A 16,993-nucleotide genomic window follows, 5' to 3' on the forward strand; every position below is an offset into this window, starting at 1 on the left:
CTATGGTGGGAGAGTTTAAGACTAGAGGACACAGCTTTGAAATAGATGGGTGTCCTTTTAGAATGGAGATGAGGAGGATTCTTTTTTTAGCCAGAGAATGGTGAATCTGTGGAATTCTTTGCCAGATTGGTCAGGGCATAAAGGGATACGGGGAGAAGGCAGGAGATTGGAGCTGAGAGAAAAATTAGATCAACCATGATGAAGTGGTGGAGCAGACTCAATGGACCAAATGGCCCAATTCTGTTTCTATATCTTATGTTCTTATGGTCTTACAAAAATAGGAAGTAGTCAAGTGTATGGAGCCTCAAGATATCATGGTGCAGAGGAAGAAATCCAAGTTGATTGTACAGAGCACTGCTACCTACAGAGGGTGAATAATTGTGTCTAGGTATATCCAATTGACTGATAGTCATGCTAGTATCTCCCTTTAGGATATGGAAAGCATTAACGTCCTCTGTGCCAACAAAATGTATCAAGGCAGTCTTGGTGCTGGTTATAAATAACTGAGCTGGTGCACTAGATTATAAAATCTCTTCTCCTTTATTTTAAACTTGTGGTCTAAATTCCTTTCGAGATGGATGTTAGCCATTCGCATTCATCTTTCTTTATGAATAAATATGATTGGTAAGTTTATTTCATCTTCCAGTGCTGTCTGACTTCTCCTCCTGCATTAGTAATGTCATTACAATTCAGGCATATGGACTTGCCAATACTTAATATGGGCATAATTAGAGCCCTCTCAAACAGCAAATGCATATCAATCACAATAAAAGCAAGTACTATTTTGCCATGGAAGCTGATGAAATTATACTGGACAATTTAAACTAATGTCAGTTCACACTGTGTTAATATATATGTAAAATTTCTTGATCTCTGAGGGACAAATCTCGCTGATATAGCCCTGGTTCACAATATTGCTAATTGCCCCCCACTCCCACTACAATCTGGAATAAGACTTTCAGAGTATATAAAGGGTAGGTAATTTTTCACTCTGCTGAGGAAGGCAGTAATTAGGGATGTGCACTGAAGCAAATAGTTTATTTTACTGTTCAAACAGAAACATACTCAGGAAATAATCTGGCCCCAGGAAGATGAAACACAAATTGCTGAGTACCTTCAATAATACTTATTATTAAGACGACATGTTGGAACGTATCTTTAAAATCTATTATAGATTTAAAATTGATTGTTTGGTTGGATTTGAATCTGTGTGGTATCAACTTATAATCTATGTCAGTCTACGCAAAATATTGCTGATATTTACAAAAAGACAAATAAAGAAAAAAAGTCATAAAAATAGGTCAGAACAGAGATTCCAGCTGGGGTAAAATGAGTTATTTCATTACTAAATCATAGGAAGGATACTATTAGCCACATTAAGTTACAAAAGCAAAATCCAAGGCAGATTCTGATTATCAACAATACTTGTCAAATGATTACAAAATCTGAGCGAGTTTCTTTCAACAAAGAGCAATCTGCAAGAGGACAAAACATGTTTTAACATTAGGATTTTATTTCAAAAATTATTTGTGGATTCAAAATACAAGGACACTATATGCAGTATTTATAAGCACAAGAGATTCTTCAGTTGCTGGAAATTCAGAGCAACACCTACACAATGCTGGAGGAACTAAGCAGGTCAGACAGCATTGAGGAAGATGAATAAACAGTCGACATTTCTGGTTGAGACCCTTTATCAGGACTAGAAAGGAAGGGGAAAGATGCCAGAATAAAAAGATGTGAGAGGGGAAGGAAGACAACATGGAAGGTGATAGGTGAATCCAGGTGGGTGGAGAAGGAAAAGAAGGAATCCAATAGTAGAGGAGTGTGGAAGATGGAGAGACACCAGGGGACGACGTGGAGAAGAGGTAGGAGTTAGAGTGAGGAGCAGAAGATGGGGGAAAGAGGAGGGGAAAAGAAAAAAAAGAGGAAAAATCCCAGAAGGGGAAACCAATGTTCATGCCATCAGGTTGGAGGCTACCTCAATGGAATATGAGGTGTTGCTACTTCACCCTGAAGGTGACCTCATCATGCCAGAGGAGGAGGGCGTGGACTGATATGATAGAATGGGAATGAGGATAGAAATTAAAATGATAGGCAACTGGGAAATTCTGCTTTTGGCTAAAGCAGTTCCCCAATTTATTTCAGGTCTCACCAATGTAGAAGAGGCAACACCGGGAGCACCAGATACAATAGATGGCCCAAACAGATTCACAGGTGATGTGTTATCTTCTTTGGAAGCACTATTTCCAGATGGCCTTCTGATTGCTGGTAGGATTGTTCTGCTGCCGAAGAGGAAACCTGTGTGGCTTTTTGCTGTGCCAAAGTCTCTCTTTCAATAAGGCTGGTGAATGTTACTGATATCTCTGCATATGGATTTTGAACTATAAATTATGGACTTCTTTCAGTCTTGTGGATTTAATATTTTGTGTTTTTGCTATTCTTTCTGCTTATTTTTTTCCGGGGGAGGGAGGTTTGGAGGTCGATGTTCTTGCTGCATTTTTTATAGGGGAGGCCATGTTGGAGGTTAATGATCATGTTGGTGAGTTTCTCTGAACTGACTGTTATGGATTTTTCTTTGTTTCATGGCTATCTGGAAAAGAAACATCTCTGAGTTGTTACATACTTTGATAATAAATGAATCTTTGAACCTTTGTTTGGGGTCCTGAATGGAGGTAAGGGAGGAGGTGAATGAGCGGGTGTAGCATTTCTCTTGTTTGCAGAGATATAATTGAGATATATGGATATATATTCAGATATTGAGATATACAGAGATATATTGTTTGGAGTTTAATGCTGAGAAGTGTGAGGTTCTACATTTTGGCAGGAATAATCCAAATAGAACATACAGGGTAAATGATAGGGCATTGAGGAATGCAGAGGAACAGAGAGATCTAGGAATAACAAGTGCATAGTTCCCTGAAGGTGGAGTCTCATGTAGATAGGGTGGTGAAGAAGGCTTTTGGAACGCTGGCCTTTACGAATCAAAGCATTGAGTACAGAAGTTGGGATGTAATGTTAAAATTGTACAAGGCATTGGTAAGGCCAAATTTGGAATATTGTGTGCAGTTCTGGTCACCGAATTATAGGAAAGTTATCAATAAATTAGAAAGAGTGCAGAAACGATTTACTAGGATGTTACCTGGGTTTCAGCACCTAAGCTACAGAGGAAGGTTGAACAAGTTAGGTCTCTATTCATTGGAGCGTAGAAGGTTGAGGGGGGATTTGATCAAGGTATTTAAAATTTTGAGAGGGATAGATAGAGTTGACGTGAATAGGCTGTTTCCATTGAGAGTAGGGGAGATTCAAATGAGAGGACATGATTTGAGAGTTAGGGGGCAGAAGTTTAAGGGAAACATAAGGGGGTATTTCTTTACTCAGAGAGTGATAGCTGTGTGGAATGAGCTTCCTGTAGAAGTAGTAGAGGCCAGTTCAGTTGTGTCATTTAAAGTAAAATTGGATAGGTATATGGACAGGAAAGGAGTGGAGGGTTATGGGCTGAGTACGGGTAGGTGGGACTAGTTGAGATTAAATGTTCGGCACGGACTAGGAGGGCCGAGATGGCCTGTTTCCGTGCTGTGATTGTTATATGGTTATATGGTTATATATGCCAGGAGGGAGGTAGGTGGGGTGTGATGAATAGTCCAGGGAATCACGAAGGGAGTGATCCCTGCAGCAAGTGGAGAGTGGGGGGGGGGGGGGTTGCTAAATATGTATTTTTGTAGTAGGATCTCATTGAAGATGGCAGAAGTTGCGGAGAATGGTGCGTTGTACGCGGAGGCTCATGGGGAGATAGGTGAGGACAAGAGAAACTCTCTCTTTAGGTGGGCAGGAAGATGGAGTGAGCATAGCTTTCCAAAAATGGAGGAGAGCAGATGAGGACAGTGTCAATGGTGGAGGAAGGGAAACCACCATTGTTTGAAGAAGGAGGACAACCCTGATGTCCTGAAGGGAAAGCCACGTCCTGAGAACAGATGCAGTAGAGACGAAAGAACTGAGAAAAGGGAATAGCATTTTACAGGCGATACGGTGAGAAGTGGTATAGTCCAGATAACTGTGAGAATGAGCAGGTTTATAAGAGATGTCAGTAGACAGTTTGTTTCCAGAAGGGGTAACAGGAAGATCAAGAAAGGGAGAGAGGCATCATAAATGAACCAAGTGAACTTAGTGGAAGTTGGAGGCAGTTAATTAACTTGATGAGCCCAGCATGGGTGCATGAAGCAGCACCTGTGTAGGTATCAATGTAGTGCAGGAATAGTTGGGGAGTGTTACCAGTGAAGGCTTGGAAAATGGACTGTTCCATACAGCTATTGAAAAGGCAGGTATAGCTGGGGGCCATGTGGTGCCCATGGCTAAGCTACCCCTGGAGTTTTGAGAAAGTGGGAGGAGCCAAAGGAGAATTTGTTGAGGGTGTTGACCAGCTCTGCCAGACAGAGGAGGGTAGTGGTGAAGGGGATCGAGTTGAGTCTTTTTGTTGAGAAAGAAGCAGAGAGCTTTAAGACCTTTATGATGGGGTTTGATGGGGTTAGAAATTATGGGGATTGGGCATCCATGGTGAAAGTGAGGAGGTCAGTGCCAGAGAATTGAAAGTTATCGAGGAGATTGAGAGCGTGTGAAGTGTGAGGATGCAGGTGGGAAGGGACGGAACCATAGAATGGAGTCGAGGAAGTGGACACGAGTTCAGTGGGCAGGAGCAGGAAGAGACAATGGCCTACATGGCCCCTAGCTTTGGCACAAACCACCACCTCCAGACTGAGATGTTCCTGCTACCACTGGACTCCCAGACTCCCTTTCTCCCACCACCTCTCTCCAACGCTGGGCCTCTCAGGCTTCCCTGGGGTCTTAAGAGGAAGGACCCTTCTTGAGTCCTCCATCTTCTACCAAATCTACCTTCTCTGAACACCCCAATCCTCCCCCTACCTCTGATGCCATCATCTCTCCTCTCCCCTCTGATCCCACCTCTAATCCTTGCTGCCTTCACCATTCTCTCTGACCTTCCCCTCTCGGAAGCAGAATGTTCGGTCCTCAGTAATGAACTTACCTTTGACCCCTTCGTTCGCACCTCAGTGAGTTCCACACCTGCCTTGACACCGAACTCTGCTTCTTTTGCCTCCATTTCCGAACACCACTTCTTTAGCAAGAATTCCCCACCCCACATCAATGACCCCCTTTCCCATCTCCAAACCTTGTCTTCTTCTTGGACACCCTGCTCTGCTTCTCTTCACCTCGAAATGCAGACAAGACATCAACTGTCTCAACTTCAGCACTCCTCTCTCCTCCTTGAACCTTACTCCCTCCGAATGCACTGACCACCAATCTCTCCACACTCAATCATACCATCATACCCTCAGACAAAGGGAAGGCTGTTGTAGTGTGGCAGACTGAATTCTACCTTCCTGAGGTCAGGCAGCATCTCTCAGACACCTCCTCTTACTTACCCCTTGATCCACTCTGAACCATTAGTCCCCTGTCTTTTGCACCATCATGAACCTCATCAAATTTGGAGATTTTCCACTGCCACCAAACACGTAGTTCCATTAGCCGCACTGCTCATTTCTACTTCATACCTGACTACTGGTTAGGCTCATTCTCTCTGTCTGCTCCTTCTCCACTGAACTCCTTGTCTCCATTCTATCCTCCTTGGTTTAGTCAATTCCCACTTACATCTGCAGCACTTCACAGTCTCTCGATCTCCTCAACAACTTTCAATTCCCTAACACTAAACACCTCTTCTGTTCCGCCATCAAGAAGGCCTTAAAGATCTTTGCTTCCTTCTCAACTAAAGACCCCACCAATTCCCCTCCACCACCACCGTCCTCCATCTGACAGAATTGGTCCCCCTCCTCAACAATTTCTCCTTTGGCTCCTCCAACTTTCTCCAAACTCAAGGGGTAGCCATGGGCACCACGTGAGCACCAGGTATGCATGTCTTTTCATTGGCTACGTAGAACAGTCCATTTTCCAAGCCTACCTTGGTAATGCTCCCCAACCCTTTCTGCACAGTGCTGCTTTATTCACGCATGCTGAGCTCATCAATTCCATCAACTTTGCCTCCAGTTTCCACTGTGCCGTTAAATTCACTTAGTCCATTTCTGACACTTCTCTCCCCTTTCTCGATTTCTCTGCCTCCATCTCTGAAGACAGACTTTTTACTGACATATTTTATAAACTTATTGATCCTCACAGCTATACTGTACCTCTTCTCACCTTGTCTCCTATAAAAATGTTATTCCCCGTCCTCGGTTCCTTTGGCTCCACTGCATCTGTTCCCAGATAACAGAGATGTCCTCCTTCACCAAAGAAAAGGGTGCTCCACCATTGACACTATTCTCACCCACATCTCCATTTCCCAGATACCATGCTCACCCCATCTTCCTGTTGATTTAACAGGGATAGAGTTCCTCTTGTCCTCACCTACCATCTCATAAGCATTTATATCCAAAGCATCATTCTCCACTTCTGATACCTTCAATGGGATCCTATCACCAAACACATCTTCATCAGTTCCCCCAACTCTCCCCTTTCCGCAGGGTTCACTTCCTCCTTGCTCATTCGTGCCATCCCACCAATATCCATCCTGGCATATTTGCCCACAAGTGACAGAAATGCCATGAGAAGGCCACTCTCAAGGTGAAATAGCAACAACTCGTATTCCATGTAGGCAGCCTCCAACCTAATGGCATGATCTTCGATTTCTCCTGGGAACTTGGTTCTTTTTCCTTTCTACTCTCTTCTTCTATTTCCCTCTCTAGCCCCTTTCCTCTTTTCCACACCTGCTTATCACTTGCTCCTTGTGCCCTTTCTTCATCCCTTTCTCCCATGGTCCACTCTCTGCTCCTGTCAGATTCATTCTTCTCCAGCCCTTTACCTTTCCCACTCACCTGGTTTCACCTATCACCTTCTAAATTGTCCTCCCCCTGCTTTTTTATTATGGCATCTTCCCCCTTCCTTTCCAGTCCTGATGAAGTCTCTTGGCCTGAAACATTGACAGTTTATTCATCTTTATGGATGCTGCCTGACATGCTGAGTTCTTTCAGCATTTTGTGTGTGTGTAACTTTATATTTGGGTAGCCAGGAAAAAATAAGGAAAGAAATTGGAGTTAAATGGTTGGTGCATACTCCGTGGGTTGATGGGCCTCCTCTATGATATGTCTCTCTATGCCTCTAAAGAATGCTAAGGTAACATTAGCAGTAATTATGGATGTGCACTGATATATGTAAATGTTTGATTTTAATTGTCAAGTAGGAATGCAATCAGGGCTGTCAGGGAGCCGTTGAGTCCAGGCACAATATTCCGCCTTTGTTTCTGAAACAGGCCAGAGGTCGATTGGAAGCAGCTTTAAGGAACCAAAAAAGGTACATGGTAGAAATTCTAAATTCTCAAAGGACCTGGGACAAACAGAATACAAGAAATCACAGAGCTGGAAATGACAGCCAATTAAAAATAATATGTACTGTTGAGATTCATTAAGCCTTGATTTTCCAACACATGATGCCTGCTCGGGTCTTTGTTTCACATTACATTTGAGTTATAATCACGCCGTTAGTACTTTTGGACATGGATACAATTTGCTTTGAGTTGCAATTCAAGACCAAGGGGCACAGTTCAGATGAAAGTGGGTGTGAGGATTTTTTTTTCTCACAGGGTAGTGAGATTCTGAAATACTTTATCTTCATGGGTGGTAGAAGAACCAATCAGTGTCTTCAAAAGAAAATGGTAACAGGCCAATGAAGAAAAAAAATTAAACAGTCCTTCAATTTCAGAAATAACAATTTCATAGTGTTTGTTTATAAGCAAATATAGTCACTCTTTAATCTTGCTTCTCATTAATTCTAAGGACACTGCAAATAAATGGATGGACACCACTGTTCAATATCAGGAACTCAAATTCCCTCCCTACTTAAATAAAGTAGCTTCCATTTCTGTCTCTATAACATGTAAGTAACTCAGTATTACTTGTCTATATACAGATATTTGCAAGCTATATACACAAATGTGACCTATGTGTGTAGCAGATCTTTACAGATGCTTATTTTGCTTGATGAACATGTGCATTTTGAAAAATGCTTTGGTTAAAATGTTTATATAAATCACATTCAGAAACAGTATGCTCTGCATGGCTACTGTTATGACAGCTTCTTCCTACTTAATGCTAGACAAATATAATTTGCATGATTTATTCAATCTTTAAGTGCCATTCAAATAGTGCTTAAACATATAGCAGTGTGAGTTAAATACACAGTACTTAAACACAATGAAGTCTCTCAACAAGTAATCTAAAGAAATGTGTTATTTCAGGCACTGTCAGAGTGAGCTTGTTTTTGCCATCAGAAGGAAAGGTTGACATCTCTGATCAATGACGAAGAGATTACAGTATTAATACAGCATGCACGTTGTAAATGCTTTGCAGGATCTGTGAATAGGTTATTAACAGCTGATTTCCAACAAGAAGTTTAGCATGGGCTTTTTCTTTCAGAATGCGGATATTAAGCTACATCTTAAGATTTGATGGAACAAAGGATATAACACATTGCTGTTTGCAACTTGTGACAGTGTAAAAGTGCAAACAGGAAACTACACATACCATTGCAGTTTCTCAGTCAGTGCAATGAAGTTCAATAGAGCGATAGAGCAACACAGTTAGGCTCTTTGTCCCAGCTCATCCATGTCAACAATGACACCCACCTTAGTCCTTAACCCACTCAACCCCTTGCTTCTGTGTATTTGTCCAAATGTTTCCTAAATGTTATCATCATAGCTACAGTATCTCAATCACTTCCCCTGGCAACTCATTCCATGTACTTACCTCCCTCTGTATGAAGAACTTCTCCTTCAGGTCCCATTTAAATCTTTCACCTCTCACCTTAAACCTATGCCCTCCAATGTTTAGTTCTGCTTTGGGGGTAATAGGATCAAAATGTGACTCACTCCCTGTCTGTCTGGCATTGCGCTTGTGACTGAACTTTTCTGAATCACGCTTCAAACCTCATATTTCAGAAACTGTTGACCAGTGGTAGCGACACATGGAGTGCACCCAGCATGGCTTCAATCTTGGCTTTCACTTCTGAAATGTCCAGAAATACCTCTTTCTTTAGAGAAAACAAGAAAAAAGCAAACAACAAGAGTTCCATTGTACTCTAACCAAAACAATACTTGAACCGCCAAGACATAGAAGCCAACGGTCAAGGACTAGTGAATGGGATTAGTAATAGGTACAATGCCTACAAAAAGTATTCACCACCCCCCCTCGGAGGTCTTCATGTTTTATTATTTTACAATTTTGGATCTCAATGGATTTAATTTGGCTTTTTTGGCACTGATCACCACAAAAAGACTCTTTTGTGTCAAAGTGGAAATAAAGCTTTACAAAGTGATCTACATGAATTACAATTATAAAACACAAAATAATCGATGTAAACTTCTGGCATTGTGAAGAGAGAACTTCAAATGAGGAAAATTAGCAATTCTGGCATAATTAAAAAGGTATTTACCAAGCAGTGGCGTTACAGGAAACAAATGTTCTTGGCCTCTTTGGAATACAGGCAAAATGTACAGCAATCTGTTGACTATTTTGACAAGACAGGTAAGAAAAATGAAGAGAAAAGAATATCAATATACAATGTAAAACTGAATCTGCAAGCTTCTGATGGAACAGTAACTGTCCTGCTGTTCACAGGCTGATGACATGAAGTTAGTATACCAGCAAAGCCACCTAGTTTGCCAAACAGGTTGTGAAAGATTTGGAACAGTGTTGCTGTATGCCAAGTAATATAAATGGCCTAAAAATATTGGCCTGAAAAAAATGGCCATTGGCAGTCCCAGTACCACAAACATGCCATGCCCTCCAACATGCTGCTTGCTGATGATTAATTCATCCTGCAAAGAGCATGCCAGGCAATGGTGCTTTTCCTGCAAGTGGGTGCCTAAAGGAAGCCGTTGCCTTAGTAGCACATGATGTCAAACTGAAAAGAAAGTACCATAAAGACCAGGTTGCTGTAGGAAAGAAGGAAAACCAAAAACATTCCAAAATAGCTTTAAAATCCTGGCATAAATCTTATTCTAAGAATTATTAATCCTATTCTTCTAGCAGACTGTCTGCTGTTCCCAGGTTCCCATATCTAAGGTCCCCTATATCTGTCACTATTAGTTGTTTATTTTCATTTCTTTGTACAGCAGGATAACAAACCCTTTCAGCCCAATTGCACCTACTAACCTGTGGGAGGAAACTGGAGCAGCCAAAGGAAACTCACACAGTCATGGGGAAAGCATACAAACTCCTTATAGACAGCAGCATAATTGAACCTGGGCCGCTGGGGCTGTAATAGTATTATGTCAAACACTATGTTACCGTGCTGTCTTTTGTTTTGTACTTCTTTAAAGCACCTTGCACATCATTCCACCAGCACGACGTGAAGGAAATCTGACCAATGAGCACCACAAAGAAGAAATTAGTAAGTATACTTATTATAAGTATATTTAAAGCTGAAAGTATACACAGTGGCCACTTTATTGGCTAACTCTTGTACCTAATAAAGTGGTCACTGAGTGTATGTTCATGGTTTTCTGCTGCTGTAGCCCATCCACTTCAAGGATGTTACATATTCAGAGATGCATTTTTGCATACCACTGTTGTAATGTGTGGTTATGAGTTACTATTACCTTCCTGTCAGATTGAATCAATCTGGCCATTCTCCTCCAACCTCTCTAATTAACAAGTCATTTTTGTCCATAGAACTGCCATTCAATGGATGTGGGTTTTTTTTTGCACCATTCTCTTCAAACTCTACAAACTCTTGGGTGTAAAAAACACAGGAGATCAGCAGTTTCTGAGATAGTCTGACCATCCCATCTGAAAGCAATAATCATTCCACAGTTAAAGTCACATTTTTTCTCCATTCTGCTGTTTCGTCTGAACAACAACCGAATCTCTTGTCCGTGTCCGCGTGCTTTAATGCATTGAGTTGCTATCATATGATTAGCAGATTAGATGTTTGCATTAATGAGCAGTTTTCACAGGTGTATCTAAAAATGATACACCATTGCATTTTGACAGAAAGAAGAAAAATGTAATCAGAATATCTTCTTTGGGCAGTCTCTTATGAAGGTAGACTTTGTCTGAGATAGCCTGTTAGGTAGGCTGTGGTCAGTGGGGAATGGAATTACAATAACAAGCATTCCTTACATTCCACAAGGCAGCAATCTCTGAGAACTGCTGCTCTGTATAACTGGGTGGCAGAAAGGTGGACTAGCTTTTCACACTGGACACATGAGAGAAGCTGCCCATTCTCTGGATTTACATAGCTGATGAGCTGAAAGCTATCTTTCTTGATGGTACAGTTACCAATATAGAAGAAGAAGTTATTAAACAGCAAACAATCTACTTGAAGAAATCAATGAGTCAAGCAGCCTCAGTGGGAAGAGGGAAATTGAAATTTTGGATGGAATGATATAGGATTTCTACTCGAAACGTTGACGGCTTCTTTCCTCCCACAAATGTTGCTTGGCCCAGTGAGTTCCTCCAGCAAATTGCTCGCTGCTCCAGGTTCCAGCAACTTCATTCTCTTATGCCTCTAAATTATTAAGCAAACCAAAAAACATGATCAGGGGGTACAATTAATAGAAGCCCATTACATGTACCTTTTCTGTGTGCATGATAAGCATTCAGCACGGACTAGAAGGGCCAAGATGGCTTGTTTCCGTGCTGTAATTGTTATATGGTTTTATGGTTATATGATGCCTTATCTTGATGGTCAAGATTCTAATTAAAGAACAACAAAAATAACCAGAAGCATCCTCTACTCCGATGGAAGTGAAGTCATCAATGGGCAATGCAATGCCCTCTGGCAGGCTCTATTTGCAGATACAAGCAGGAATGTTCCAGATAAATTGAAAAGCAAACATCATAAAACAGCAAGAAATAATAACCCGCCAACTCCAAACTTCCATTAGTACAATCAGAGGGAGCAGGCAGAATGCAAATCTCAGTGATATGAACATTTGGTTTGCAGTGCTGGAGCTGTTCCATGAAAGTTATGTAAGCGTCCCAGCACCTGCTTTGAACAATCGTTCAGCAAGTGAAAAGCCTGACCAAATGGCTCATGTGTGAGGCGGCTAATTTACATTTTACTTTTATAAAGTTGCACTGAGTTTAATATGTGCACAAAATACATTCTCCAAATTTTTTTTAACCATTGTCCCTCCAGTACATGAGAATTTAATTTTGTTGTGCTGAATGCTTTCTGATCGAGTTCCCATACCCTCCTAGAGTCGCCTAAGTTCATTACAGTGCCACACTGAAAAGTCATCATACTGTAGTGATAATCGTATAAAGGGATTGATAAGATTTTGATTCAACCATTGTTCTGTCAAATTGGGTGAAGTCAGGTGAGGTCAGTTGTGGTAATGGCTTTCAGTGTGGGAGGACTAGTGGTCTAATCTGACGTGCCCTTACTCGTGGAATCGTGCAGTGCAAAAATTGGGTGGCAGGTACCCATAAACATTAAGCCTATACTAATCACCTTTTATTTACATTCCCATCAACCCTCCACTCCCTGCCTTAAGATTCTAACACTCACCTACACTGGACACAATTTAAGTGGCCAATTTACCTACCAAGCCATGACGTTCGAGGGATGTGGAAGTAAACCAGCGCACTCGCAGGAAACCATGCAATCACATAAAATGTTCCATCTCAGCATAATCTTTCCTGTAGAGAATACAAGGAATCACTTTTTGATGATGTTGGCTGATCTATAACACAAAGTATTGTTACCATTGTTACAACATTTGTTGGAATTGATAGGAAGAGATCAATAGAGCTTTTTATTAGCTTGTTACTATATTTATCTGCGGTTATGTGAAACCTCAGCAAACCGGTTTATGAACAACACATATTGAAAAGTACCAGGTACTTCCTATCTTGAGCTGGAAATATATTGCTTCATTAATGCCAAGTCTAAATCCTGATGGCCCTCCCCAATAACCCTGTTCACCAGAAAGATTACAGCAATTCAAGAGAGTAGCTCATTCTCAAGAGCATTAAATTCTCGTCTTTCCTTTGAAGCCCAAATTGTGTGAAAGAATGTTTAAAAGAATCATTACCTAAATGTATTCTGCAGCTAGTAAAGTGTCCAGTTATAAATCAACAAAGGAATTACATGACAACCTAAAATAATTAACTTTAAGTTGATAGTGCCTACCAACAGATCTTTAAAACAGTAATTATATCTGAAGGTAGGATTTTATAAGCAGAATGTTATTATTCTGCAGATATTTGTTTAAAATGAATTAAATTTATTCCATCTAAAAATGTCTTATGTGCAGCCTGTGCCAGACAAAAGTATTATGCATACTTGCTGCAGAACCATAGAAGCCCATCAAAGACAAATTGTAATTTTGCTCTAGTACACAGATGAGATCTAGCACAAAAAATTGAGCTTTAAATCTTTACAATCTAATGTATTCAAATACGCAAAATATCTCAACCTTGTTTTTTTTTCCTATGGCAAAACATTCCATGCTATGATATCTCTTTATATGAAGAAATTTTAACTATTCTCTCATTTTGGTTTCTTCATGAGGATTTTGATTTGCTGATTCCTCTTTAATAATATAAAAAATAGGATGCTATCAAATTTGTTCACAACTCTTAAAATCTTTGTTCAGTCTCTTAACTTTCACTGCTACAGCGGAAATAATCCCATCTTGAAATATCCTTATAAGAGTATCATTCCATCCCTGATATAATTATTGTAAATCTGCAGTTTATATTCTACATGGTTTCTACATTGGTTTAGTCAGAATTGCATTTGGTGTTCTATTAAGGAGCAAATGCTTATCCTGGTCAAGATGTGAAATATTAAACAAAAGCATCTAAGGAAGCAATAAAGAGTTGATGATATGGGCCAAGATGTGGGATATTACCCGTATTTATTCCTTTGTCTAGACCATCCTTATGGGCAGGGCAGCTAAGTTAAATTTATGTGATTGAAATTGCAGTCTTGGACATATCCATCAGTCTCCAGAAATGAAGGGGACAGTTAGTGAGCCAAATATATTTTAGAGGTAAGCAAGCCGTGGATTGCATACAATTAGAATAAATATGTTCCTTACCAAAGAACATTTAACATCAGTCCTTACTGAGGGGGTGAGAGTGGAAAGAGTGAGCAGTTTCAAGTTGCTGGGTGTCAACATTTCTGAAGATCTGTCCTGGGCCCAACATAATGATGCAATTATAAAGAAGGCATGCCAGCAGTTATATTTCATTAGGAGTTCAAGGAGGTATGGTTTGTCACCAAAGACTCTCGAAAACTTCTACAAATCTATTGTGGAGAGTATTCAAACTGATATGGAGGAGTCACTGCATAGGATTGGGAAGAGGCTGCAGAGGGCTGCAAACTTAGCCAGCTCCATGGTGAGCAGTGGCCTCCCTTTAATCAAGGACATCTTCAAAAGGTGATGCCTCAAAAAGGTGGCATCATTAAGGACCCCCATCACCCTGAATATGCCCTCTTTTCATTGCTACCATCAGGAAGAAGATACTGGAGCTTGAAGACACACACTCAAAGTTTTAGAAACAGTTTCTTCCCCTCCGCCATGAGATTTCTGGATGGACAATGAACCAACCATGCTATTGTGAGTGCAGAATAAAGAACTTCATTTCCCAGTGGACAATGTGGACAGTTCACTGGGAAGTGGAAACAACGATGGTTTGTGGGTCACACGTGCTCATGTTGAACAGCAGTTCAGTAATAAAATGTTCTAGCATAAACCCACACCAGGATTGTCTTTATTAAGAACAAATATAGCATGCTGTCAGAACTTGTCATGAGGTCTAAGCATGGAGGGTAAAAGAACGCCATGCGTGACTGAAAAAGAGATACTAGTCACGATGGAGAGAAGCTGGCCAGCGAGGCAAGAGACACTTTGTTCCTGAAGTTCATCAGTTCACTGGAGAGGCCTAGAGTTCCCATCATAGATAAACTTTGTCCTCTTGCACCTATACAGTTTACCGGCAATCAGAAATGCTTCAAACAGCAATTCAGTATATGTTTAGTTGCAAGTGGGGCAGGAGGGACCAAAGAATAATTGAAAACACTAAGTACACTGCAGATGTTGGGATCAAAGCAACACGTACAACAAGCTGGAGGAACTCAGCAGGTCGGGCAACATCTGTGGAAACAAGAAGAATAATTGAAAGCATCTATTTTTCTGCTTCCAGTTGGTGAAGATGCATTGGGCATCGGTAACAGCTTTCAAATTGAAGAGACAGCTTTTACACTGGATATTCTGATTACAGAATTTTGTCTCAAGTAAAAACATCACATTTGATGTGGTGATATCACGTATCACATGTCAGAATGTGATTAGACAGAGTTCGGAGCATGTGCAGAAATGACAGAGTGATTGAGAAGCTTGTATGTTAAAACATGGTTGCTGTTTGCTGTTAAGTAAAAGTTCTAGTTATGTTCTTCCAGAATATGCTTCTTTGTGAGTAACCCACGGTACGTATAAAGAACACAACATGGTGTCAGCAGTGGGATCATAATCCTGGAATCCATCCACTGAACAAGTGGCACTGTGTAGTATACTCATTCATCCCACCCACGCTGAATTTCATCTCTTGACTGCAAATCTTTGTAAGCCCATGGGTGATGCAGACAGTTCACCAGTCTGCGAGAAGAAGCCACCAACTGCTTCGTTGTTCTCCTGTCGAAATCGAATGGCATGAGCTCAGTTATTACCCCATTCAATCATTGTTCCTGGCCTGAGCTAGTATGATCTGAGTTCATAAGTATTGGGTCTTGTCCTGGGCAAAGGTTCATTCCAGAAACTGAATTCTGAAAGCAATTGTTTTTTTCAGGAAAGTAGCATTTGTCCCCGTTCCTTCCTAAATTCCATGAACTCCTTGTTTTGCCTCAGATTATTCATCACCTCTGTAAGTGCAGGGTAATCTCCACTGTATTTCCACAGATGGACAGCTTGATCCTGCTCTCCATACCATGTATTCCATGTCCCTACGAGCTCACAAGGGTACTGTAAGCAGTGCCAGGAGGGCTGCAGCCCAGCCTCGAAGCGAGCACCGTGTTTTATCTTTAGATGCCGGAACCGCCACGTTAACTCTAACCAGGGCATCGTCTGCAACTTCATTCAACAACAGGGAGGATAGCTGGTTTAAATCACTGTTTGTCAGAAAGGTGGATCCACGCAAAGATGCTCATTCAAATTTGCTAGCTAAAAAAGAAACAAGCAGCCTATACGAAATTCAATTTCACAGTGTAAAACCAGAATCCCTAGAGGCTTACAACAAGCTTTGCATCGATGTATTACCAAAGATTCACAAAGATGAACATAAAGCAAAGCAGATAACATACTTTGATAGATGATCTTATTCATTACCTGAACTGCACCAAGGAGATGAAGTGAGGATACAAGACAAAATGAACACATGGACACAGAAAGCTACAGTACTTGAAGAAGTACAACCCAGATCATACGTGGTCCAAACAGAAGAAGGAGCAGTGTTTAGAAGAAATTGCAAAGACCTCAAGAAAGAGCCAACTTCAGAGTTTCCATTAGCTGATGCAGACAAAACATGAAGATAACAACGAAACACAAGAGCTGTGTGAACCACTTAGAAGGTCTAGTCATGTTCATAAACCCCACAGAGACTGATAGAGACATGTTAAATTATGCATTTGTTTTGATTAATGTTGCTAATTGTTTTTCTTTTTAAGTAAAGGAAGCTGTGGTGATATCATGTGTCAGAGTGTGATTAGACAGAGTTTGGAGCATGCGCAGAAATGACAGAATGATTGAGGAGCTTGTATGTTAAAATGTGGTTGATGATTACTGTTAAATAAAAGTTCTAGTTAAGTTCTCCCAGAATATGTTTCTTTATGAGTAACCCATGGTACATATAAAGAACACAATATTTGAGAAATGCAAGTTTGTTTCCCTGTGACCAGAAACAAGGTATTAGTTTCGACCAAA

General features: G+C 40.8%; 1 pseudogene; it reads right to left on the bottom strand.

Moving 5' to 3' along the window:
- Positions 1-14,656: 14,656 nt before the first annotated feature.
- Positions 14,657-16,135, bottom strand: LOC132407107 (protein NipSnap homolog 2-like; annotated as a pseudogene).
- Between the last annotated feature and the right edge of the window lie 858 nt (positions 16,136-16,993).

Source organism: Hypanus sabinus, chromosome 17, assembly GCF_030144855.1.
Source record: "Hypanus sabinus isolate sHypSab1 chromosome 17, sHypSab1.hap1, whole genome shotgun sequence".
Lineage (NCBI taxonomy): Eukaryota > Metazoa > Chordata > Chondrichthyes > Myliobatiformes > Dasyatidae > Hypanus > Hypanus sabinus.